The sequence below is a fragment of the Pinus tabuliformis genome, chromosome 7 (genome assembly GCF_031772625.1).
Source record: "Pinus tabuliformis cultivar Carrire ecotype Pingquan chromosome 7, CPIR1, whole genome shotgun sequence".
Classification (NCBI taxonomy): domain Eukaryota; kingdom Viridiplantae; phylum Streptophyta; class Pinopsida; order Pinales; family Pinaceae; genus Pinus; species Pinus tabuliformis.
Window position 1 is genome coordinate 1,889,800,963 of NC_142293.1, and position 11,273 is coordinate 1,889,812,235.

Sequence of the window (11,273 nt, forward strand, 5' to 3'; positions counted from 1 at the left end):
AACGCATGCAAAGGAAAACTGTAAATGACGCCACAAACACATAAAAACACTCACAGTATTTTTGTACAAAAGGAGGCGGAATTTAAGCAGAGAAAAGGAGTTATCAGACTGGTACCTATGCTGGTTACAAGCTGCAAAAAACAGAGATCAAAACAGGGCAACAGAGAGCAGAGAACCCCAGCTGCACAAGGCAAAACTAGTTCACTGCAACCTCAACACTGTGGTTTTGACATTCAGCGCAGGTAGCCTTCACGGGACCTGCGTTGAAATGCAGAATGCCTTCACAGTGGTCGCGCTGAAGGAGAAACGAGAGTTTCTCACTGGGTTCTGGGTCACAGATTGCTAATTAATCAACAATTTCAGGCCAAATAAAAGCAACAAGCAAGGTACAATCAAAGGGATGCTTTGAGAGGGTACTAAGATCTATCACAAAGGATCATCAAATCATTTGTGAGTCCATCATTCAGATCATAGACAAATCCAGTGATTGGATCAAAGCAACAACTGTCTACTTTGCAACTGAGAATAGCAAAAGCAGTTCGATTGTTGTTGTTGAGTCTATGAAACAAACAATGATAGAGACACAAATAAAATTACTAAAACAAATCTCCCCAGTGGAGTCGCCAATTTGTTGTGGGGAAAAATGCCTATGCAGTACGATCCTATCCACCTAAGGTGTGACAGTGCCTTAGCAACAAACAGAGACAGCTATTCTAGTATTCTTCCTTTATGAATTAAGAATGAAGAGAGATGAATGGACTAACCGGTGTCTTCCTTTTGTCCCTCGATCTAGTTTCTCTTCTCTTTGGGTGTTCAGAGCTACTTGCCTTCTCGTTCGCCCAGCTTCAACAGGTCTCTGCAAGATTACAAGAGAAGAACACTACACAAAGACATAGATTCATAAACATAACTAGTTCAGGATTAGAAGTAAACTAAACATACTAATGCAATCATAAAACAAAGATACATCAGTATATAGGAGAAAACCAAGATAGCTTTATTGATGAATAACAAGGTTCAGGAAGAGATACAACCTAGAGGGCTCCAATCCAGCATCTCCTTCCCAGCAAAATGGAATTCCTATCTTCACCTCCCTTCAAAGCATTAAGAACCCAATGATTCCAGTCTCAAACCAACAGAAATTGTTTGCAATAACAAAATTCCAGCCTGTAGATCTCATGGAGGAGAGATCGATATATAGATGTTTTGGAGAGAGGATGAGCCAGCTTGAGATCTGATTAGTGTCCTCTCCCTCTGTCAGTTCTTTATTCCACTTGGAGGTTCTTGCTTCCACTTGGATATTTCGAACCTCTTACTCATCACCAGTCGAATTCCCTTAGGCAAGTGTCATTTTGGAAGCTTCCTGGGTTTTGACACCTTGAGAAATGAGCCTGCCACATGTCCACTCTCGCTCAGCGTAGGTAGCTAGTGTTGGCTTTGACATTTAGCACAGGTAGCCATTGTTGGCTTTGACATTCAGCGCAGATAGTCGGTGGAGCCATTGACATGATCCTGAATTGACTTGTTTTTAAGCAGTTTCTGGTGGAGAACTTCTGTGAATTGTTGTGGTTTGTTAGCCTTGTTCCTCTAGGGGTAGGAACAACATGTTTAGGGACTTTGGATCCCTTAGATTATGGACATTTCATGCTCAATGTTGTAAGGCACAAAAATGTCTATAACATCTACACTGTTGCATCCTGTACTGCTACCCATGGATCATCCACTACCACTGTTCCATCCGTACAGAAGCTCCCTCTGCATTTGTGCTGCTAGTGGTCATTTCAACCAACATTGCATTTGGACTCCAACCCCCTCTTTTCATGTTGCACCATGCTACTGCTAATCGCTACTGCACTTCAACCCAGTTACTGAGAAGTAAGTAAATGATCCACCAAACTACTAACATCCCTGTCAGGCTAGAAGCACTCCCGATGCTAAAACCCTCTTTGTCACTATCAAGTTCTCCCTCTACTGCCTCTATGTTGCTGCAAAAACTCCCTGCATTTCACATCGTTGCTTAACTCTTTGTGCCATCTTACACTATTGAAAAACTCTCTGTGCATCTCGCGCTATTGCAGCCTACTAGCCTCGCACTGACTAGGATCTTCTGCATTGTAGCGCACTCCATTGCTTCATCTGCATGTATCTCTACTCACATCCACTAGTCCTACTACTCTCTCCTTGAGGCTCCCGTAGCAAGGTATAATCCAAGAGGTTGGGTACCCTCAAGGATCTTGTCCCTCGTCACCTGTAGTATTACTGAATATAGCTCAATGTCTCCCCACCTCTTCTCTAGAGGTACATGAGTCTTCCTGACTACAGCTTGATCAATTTATTTCTTTGATGTCATGAAATTCAATCGAGCTTCTTCCTTGTAGGGAATTATCCATCCGTCACTTTCCTTCTTGGTTCATCATGTCATTCCTTTCTTCATGGAATGTGATCTTCTCGTTACATATCTATAACCTTCTTCATCTAGCTACTTCTTTCTCATCATGTTTCTTTTAAGAATTTCCTTTCACCGCATGAATGTTATTTGTACTTGCGCTTATAACCCTTGTTCTAGTATCCCTACATGAACTCATCCAAATATTATTCAAGAAATCAAAACATAACATAAAATCATACCTTACGAGATGGCTCTTCATCATGACATCTTTTTCTAGGTATCCTACATATATGTTGGCACATCTCCCAAAGATATCCATTGTCAAGGGTCTCCATCATTTTCAAACTTCCATCAGAGTCTCATATCTTTCCGAGATTTTTTTATAGTGAAATCTTCTTGGTCTTTTGGATGATGATCACCTTTATCATGGTTTCATATCTCACGATCTCTTCCTTCCTCACACATTCTGTTCCCAAGAGGTTTCAGCTAGAGTTTCTTAATTATAGTCAAACACCCCATACTTCCTATGAGGACATTATATTTATTTCATCTACTATGACTTATTCCTTCTTGTTTCCTTTCAAAGGAAGAGATCCTTTTCTCTTAATCATGCTTCTCAAGGGAGTAGTGATCCATGTTAGTTGCAACCATATGACATGACTTTATAATATTAAATACAAGCATACACACCTAATTCCACCTTTAGGTCATCTAACCTTCTTCCAACAACTTCCTTGATTGAAAAGATCTTGAATCTCTTGATATGCTTCATTTCTCATGTCATCATACCATCATCCCATGAATTTGACAAGTTGGATTTTATGATGAAACACTTGCTTCCTCTCTATATTAGTGAACCCTCTGATGAGGATTCCACTAGAAAATCTTGACAATATTGCATATCCCCATCTAGTAGATGTTTCCTTTTTGACTTAATGTATGATGAGAATTGTCCTGGATGACTACTTCATTTCCTTCAATATCCACTGAGGTTCCCAAGAGTTATATCCTTCATGCTTGACTGCCATGGATCTTGTCCTTCATGATTCCCATGGTGATGTGACGAGCTATGGTTACTAATTCTTCCATGATGACATGATGTTGCATCTTAATATCATGGTCATATTTATAACAAATGATTTAGGAGCTTATGATATGACACTTTTGTTAGGGATACCATTTCAATCATGGTAGAGATATGTTACTCACTCTTTCCTTGGTCCTTTTCTTCAACTTCCTCCATCATTCGGGCGATATGAGATCACTTTTCATAATCTTTCAATATCACTATTTTGTTTTGTTTGAGGAACAAACTTCCATTTACCTTATGCAAATGTTTGAGTCCTTTAACCTTCAACACTTTTTCCCTCAACTTGTCATTTTCTATCTAGCATATAGAGCACACGTTATCGAATGAGGCAACCTTCTTGTTCATAGAGATTTTTTACCTTTCTTATTAGTTAGAACAATGATGATTATCTTCTTACCATCTCTCCCAGATCGCCCAATTGAGATCGCATGAAAATATTCCTTCATTCTTTGATACCTTCAATTTTGTGTAGATCAGGTCTAAGTGATATGACCTTCTTTACTACATTTTCAGAGAACATATCTTCTAGGATTTCATGTATCTCTTCTTATGTCTCCTCTCCTACTACATAGGGATGAGAAAACTTTTGACTAATTTCATAAGAATCCTATGAGTCCCTTGATCCTTTTGCATGCATTCAAATAATGCTTGACCTTCAGAGACTTTTCCATAGACATCAATGACTTCTCTTCTAGGGATTATATCTATCCTTCTTTCTTATGCAAGGAATTTCAATGAGCCAACCGATTTATAGATATCCTTGCACACATTAAGTCTCTTAACCAAAATTGATTATAAAATGAAAAATACTTACTTGGAAGGAGAAGATAGAATCTTCACCTTGGTCACATTGAATATGCACTAATGCTTCCTCCAGGTGATCTTCGAGTTGATGTGATTTTATTGTAGATCCTTGTGGTCTTGTTATAATGCTCCTCACTGGTGTAGAATCATAGATACTTTTACTTGTAGATCCTTTCTTGAGTTTCCTAGCATGAACAATTGAAATCCATTTTCAAAGATCTCCTTTGAGACCTTCTTACATTGTCCAACACCAAACATCAAAACTGGTCCACACTAGAAGTTATTGAGGACACTGTGGCATGATATAGATTGTAATGACACCAATTTGGCACCGTTGTCATTTCAAGACTGAATTAACACCGAGACTGTGAGAGTTATAGAAAAACTTCCTTCTCTTCTTTAGACTGAGATTACGTAATCATATTGTGGCACCGACATGTCAATAACATAGCAGCATGATTGTGGGTCGTATGAGACTATGAAATTACCTTGAGACAAGGATCCAAATAAGTCTTATTGTAGGACTAAATTGTCTTTGTGTTGTAGATTGATCCTTATACCTTTGATGTAGGTTTTGATACACAAAGCTCTTCAAATTTCTTTGATGCCCTTTTTTTGTTTGGAGGTTGACTTCTTTAAGATGGATTGTTCCTATCTTTGAATGGCTTCTAGACAATTTTATAGACTTGTATACATTAGACATAGACAAAGGAAGAGCTCTTCATATGACAGTGACTCTTTGACTCAATTATAAATCCTAAGTCTCTCAATGGGAGCCACTAACAAATAAACCTCTTTTTCATGAATCCCATGCAATAAGGCATATTAAATATTTTTTCATTTCTTTTTATTTCATTATTTACAAAGACCATGTCACTATGAAGAATGAAGCTAGTTAGACTTTCTTCAACAAGTAATTTCTTATGCTTGGGTTCACACAATTTTGGATGAAATGATATTTCAATTAGAGTTACAATAATCAGTGCAAGAACAAAGTCCATTCAAGAAACAACGGAAACTATTTTCATCTCTCACAACAATTCCCTTCCTGGTGATCATCAGAATGAACTTTGTTGCATTGTGGCAATGCCCACAAATGCGAAGGTTGTTGGTAATATGGATAGTTGATCTAGGCATCTGTTGATAACCAAAAGAAATGGCAAGCTTATTGTTGTGGCCATAAAGTATTTGTGCCTTCTCCTAGTCATCTACCTCCTCAAGCACAAAATTTGTGGAGATCACATACCCAACGTCCTCCATTTTCCCAACCAAGATTTCTAGCACTGCATAAGTTTTCTCTGAATGTTGATGAGATCTGTCTCCTGCTATGAATTCATGTACCTTGTTCTTGACGGTGATCCATCTAATTCCTCACTTTTTCTTCACTCCTATACTTTTCATCATTTTTCGCACCTTTGCTACACCATCCCATCGGTTATTGATAGCATATATGTTTGATAGTAGAACATAGTATCCAGGGGTTTCAAGGTCTATCTCAAAAAGACGCTCTACCACTTGTTCTCCTAGCTTCCACGGAACTAGAATTTTGTGAGACTACCATCATGACTAACACTAAATGTGAGAACACTTCCCTGATATTTCATGTTGATATGAATAACTTTGGTAATATAGATGGAATCCATGTATTGTTTTGCTTCTCTACATGCCCATCAAATAATGTTGATGCCCCAAAGATGCAACAGATTGATTTGAAAAAGTTCTATGTCCAAGCAGGTGCTAGGAGAAGCCAGAGTCACTGAAACCAAGAACATCCATCAAATGATCCAATGCCATAAAGGGAAAGGTTTCTATGAAGATGTATCCCCTCAAGTTGTTCTAATTCTCCAAGAAACCAGCTAAAATTCTCCATCAGTGTGATCAAAATCCGTGTGAAAATCCATACAATATGAGGTGTAACACACATAATCTTCACCCTATAGCCTTGTCCTTGAGAAACAAGATAATCAAGATAATAACCTTTAACACAGCTATAGAACACCTCCATTGGCTGAACTTAAGAATGACTTCCACCCAACTTCAAGCTACAACATGACAAGAAGAAACAAGAACATGGTGATTAAAAAATGAGGGCATGCCCATTAAATAAGAACATGGGTAATCACCAACTACAGTTAGGTTTCTTTAGTATCATCTTCTTATTTATGTGTTTTAGATACGGTTAATCAAAGACCTTGTATTTTTGTTGCAGGAGCCCTTGGGCATCAAGGACATCAATGACTGACCACCAATACTCTTCGCAATCGCCATAAGCAAAGGCTTTGTTTATTATTTTCATAGATAAGTGAAGCACTCTTTCTTGACAAAAGCAAAGAGTTGATTAAACAAGTTCCCACGAATGAACCCAAACCTACAAAGCATTAGTTCCACATTTGGGTTAAACCTAACCTAAAACTCATTTGACTTCAGTTCAATTTAATGGCGCCAAGCACTAGTTACTCCACCTCATAGGTTGGATAGCACATTGGGATGATTGATTCAAAAAAGTGAATGAACTTTAACCAGCTTAAATTAAAGTGGTTCCCTCAAAATCACCAAAAATTGTCTTCACCAAACAAAAATCCAGAAGAAACACAGATCGTTTAAGGAAAGGGTGAATTCAATGAACCGAAGCTCATTAACACCCAACACACCTGCGCAACTATGCCAATACAAGAAATCATAGACAAAAAAAACACCCAAAAAGCTAGGTGCTAGAAAGAGTGAACCTGGGCTTGCTCAAGGAAAGCTAGCTAAGACTAAATGAATAATAAGAAGCTCCTCCGAAATCTTATGTGGCTCTCTCCAGGCTCTACTCTAAAACTATTAAGAAATATGCTCCTGGTTCTAAATAACTACTGCTAGGTCCTCCTTCGATGCTTGGAAAATTTCAGGAAATTAACCTTGAGCTCTCCAACAAAAACCAACGAAGGAACTAGCCAAATTTTGAGCTCAGAATTTTGGTCCAAGTTTACTTAGCTCCTCTTAATACTGGTTGAGTTGGGGCCTTGTTTGACCACTCAAATCTACCCTGAAAAATTCAGCAATTTTAGATATGAGATCCTTGTCAAAAAATCTAAAAAACCTAGAAAGGGTTTCCATTAGTTCCATAATTCAAAATTTGAGCCTTCACAACTTGGCCCTCCAGAAAATTTGAATTTTGTTACTCTGGCTACCACTATCAATCTTTTCTCTTGAAACGACAACAATCCTCCTCCAATGGCCCTCAAAATGAAATCCTAGTAGCTCAGCTCCTAAATCCTTCTCTCAAGCCTCCCCATAATCAACTCCATCGATGACTGCCCAGTCCTGGGACAAATCTACGAAGGCCCAACAAAGAAATTTTTCTGTTGAGAAGGGCACTCTCAACACCCATAAATTATCTTCCTCCACTTGCAATTTAGAGAAGGAATTTCCTAGTAATGGTATAACCTCTAATTTCAATACCCCACTTCACCCAGGAATTGTGTGGTTCTTCCTCTGCATCGAGGCTGAAGCTAAGGCAAGTTGTACCACCTGAGATTGGTCCCCGAAGTCATGTGTGAAAATATTATTATGTGAATACATTGATGTTCGGCGCTACATGAAGTGGGAGAATTTACAGAAGAGAAGGTAGTGTAGAACTAGAAACTAGCCCCTTGATTTCACCTCCGCAAGGGGATGAGGAAGAGCTCATGAAGGTCTCACCAAGAAGTGAGATCAATTTGATAAAGTAGAGGATTCCATGGATACCACCCCCACCCACACCACCATCGGTTGCATTGCCTTCACCCCCATCTTCACCCATACCACCTCCACCACCACCGCGGGTCAATATGGCAAGTGCGATAAAGTTGCCAATGTTCAATGGAGTAGGAAATAAAGATCTAGACCAGTTTTGGTTCGTGATAAAAGTTTTATGGGAAGAAGAGGGAGTTACGGATCACAAGATAAAGAAGGAGACATTGTTTATCAGCCTTCAAGATCACGCGCTGACCTGGTATATTAAGCATTCTAATGACAATCCGAGTGCGGGGATCACAGATATCCAAATTGCACTAAATAGAGAATTTAGCAGGTCGAAGTCAGAGGCGCAGTCGATCATTGGGTTCAAAGAGATCATGATGCTACTAGGCGAGACCCCCTAGGAATTAGATCAGAGACCGAAGTGCACAATTTTCAAAGCTAATATGACTTTGATAGATGGAAAGAAATGTGAATGGTTTGTAGCATCATTAACGTCACATTTAAGGAACACGATATCACAAAAAAGGTTAAAAGCTAAGGAAGAGGCCTTGGAGATCATGATGAGGCTACATGAAACCCTTATACAATATCCTAACTTGGGAGTGCAACAGATCCATGCGCAGTTGAAAAACTTATGCCTTGAGATGCAGAGTTTGAAACAGGACAGGACAACTCGCCCAGAAGTACGTGAAGAGATATGGTGTGTTTAAATGTAAGGGTCAGGGTCATGATAAGGGCCACTACCCAATGTTTATGAATTACCTCATGGGAGGATGACCGATACCATTAAGACTAGAGGCCCAAGTAGGACCTAGCACAACACCTGCACTGTGATGCACAATTTTTTCAAATAGGAGGAAAGCATGCTACACACACCTGCCATTATTGCAGAAGTACATGTAGAAATTCACAAAATTTGTTCTGTAATTTTATCTAGATCAGTGGGACACTATGAGAACACCTGTATGAGATATGAACTGATGATGGGACTCCCACCTCAAAGTTTAGGGCGAAACATGGCCCTTTCCCATAATGCAGAGTGGCGCGAACCAGATTTCAGTGGCCCAGACAAGGTTGAGGTGGAGGAGGAACTGGAAGAGGTCACGAATAGCTAAAAATGTTACAATTGTAGGGTGCTAGGACATTATGCTCGTGATTGTATGAATCCAACGTGTTCATCATGTCATTATATATACCTTATTTGATCATGAGACGAGGGACTGTCCCACACTAATAGCGAGGTTGCGCAACAAGGAAGCGCTCCAACCTTCCCCAACCTAGAAGCTACAAATGATGAGGTCTGAGCCACGCGAGGAAGACCCTAATGTGAAAATTATGATTCAATGTGGAATTACGAAAGGGGATGATAAAGAAAGCAACCTGAAGATAGTACTTAGGTTCGCAAGGCTTCAACGAAGGAAGTAGAGTTTGATTTAGAGCGTCCTAAGGAAACCTTCATGGACGCTAGGAAAGAGCTTCACTGATACCTCCACTTCAGGAAGCAAATTCAGACCAGAGCCAGAAATGGACCCATCAATGCTCATGACGTTCCTAGAAACGTGCATGAAGCTACTGCATGAAAACAAGGCTGTACAGGGATTGCAGGAACTCATAAATAGATGCGTTGAGACCGTGCCAGGAGAACCCTGCGTAGTCTGAAAGATTTGAAAGAATGCGATGAGGATGAGAAGAGAAATGAGATTGAACATGCAGATTGGAGAATATCATATGGACCAAGTGATTCTGGATTTAGATCCGATGTGAATGTTCTACCAAACCAGACATGGGAGCACATGGAAGGCATACACTACAATGGTCTTTATCCAGCTGTGAATAGCAAATCAGCAAAAGGTCATACCTATGGGGAGATTGCAGGGAATCACCATGGATATTGAAGGAGAAAGTGTGCTAGAAGACTTTGAAGTAATAGAGATTCTGGATGACAACAATCCCTACCCCGTGCTATTATGAATGGAATGGGCCACTGACATGAATGGGGTGATAAATTTGAAAAAGAACAAGATGATTTTTGAGAAAAAGTCTTTGTGCATAGTCATACCTTTGGACCCTGCAGAAGGATCACGCTACACAGAGCTAGTGCGCGACTATGAAAGTGACAATGACTTGGAATGCATCTACAAGATAACCGTGTGAGAGAAAGACTGGGTAAATCCATCGCATATGGACGAATCTCATGGGAGTGAAAAAGCTCCTGTACATGGGATAATGATGAGGAAATAGAGTGATGGTAGAACTAGTTGCACGAGGTGACCATGCTGAACTATAATACGATGACAAGATCGTTGTGCTGCATATCAATGAAAGTGAGGGATCTCCCTACTTATGATGTTTTAAGTGAGGTAGATGGTTCCTGAATAGATTTGAACGAGAGGCTGGAATAGCAACATTTTGAGCTTTGAAATGGGTACTAAGCGCTACGCCCACGAGATGGCGGGGTACACTGGTGTGAGTGCTGGAGATGATGGTGCATGTGTTTTGGGAAGCCTCAGATGCATCTAAAAGACAAGTATGATGGATGGAATGATCTGCGTGCACATCTGTCCAGATGGGTGCAGGCATATGCTAAAAAACCTCTGCGAATGCACATGGACCTCATGTTCTGGAACACGGTCAATAAGTAGGTGTTGATGAGGCAATTGCATGAATAGTCCCTCAAGTTGGGGCGATGAAGTATGGAAAGAACGAGTGTGCAGAAGGCTACCCACGTAGAAGCCTTTAATGAAGTGTGAAAAGCACTGAATAAGGTATACAATGTGCAATGGAGTGATTGGGACTTGTGTGTACTAATAGTTCTATGGGCTTATATACAACATGCAAGAAACTGATGGAACAGACACCTTTCTAGCTGGCCTATGGAGAAAACGTTGTAGTCCCGATAGAGTATAATATGCCTAGTCTACGTATAGCAGTGCTGGTAGATATGAGGGTTCGAGGAGCGTGGAAGAAGGAATAGCACAACTAACTGAAGTAGAACACTTGGGACTCAAGGAAGAAACCTGGCATGGTGATATTAGGCTCCAAAAACTCATGAAGAAAGGGTGTGATTAAGGGAGAAAAGTGCTTTAATAGAAGCGGAGCTCAAGAAGCTTGAGGAGAAATAAAGAAGGATTTTCATGATAAGAAAACCAGGGTGATAAAATAGGGTGCACACAACTATGGTGAAAAATTTAGGGACTACCTGCCGAGAGTTGACTAGTGTGATGCCTTGGATTGGATCCTATATGACTAGAAGGATCACCCATGGTG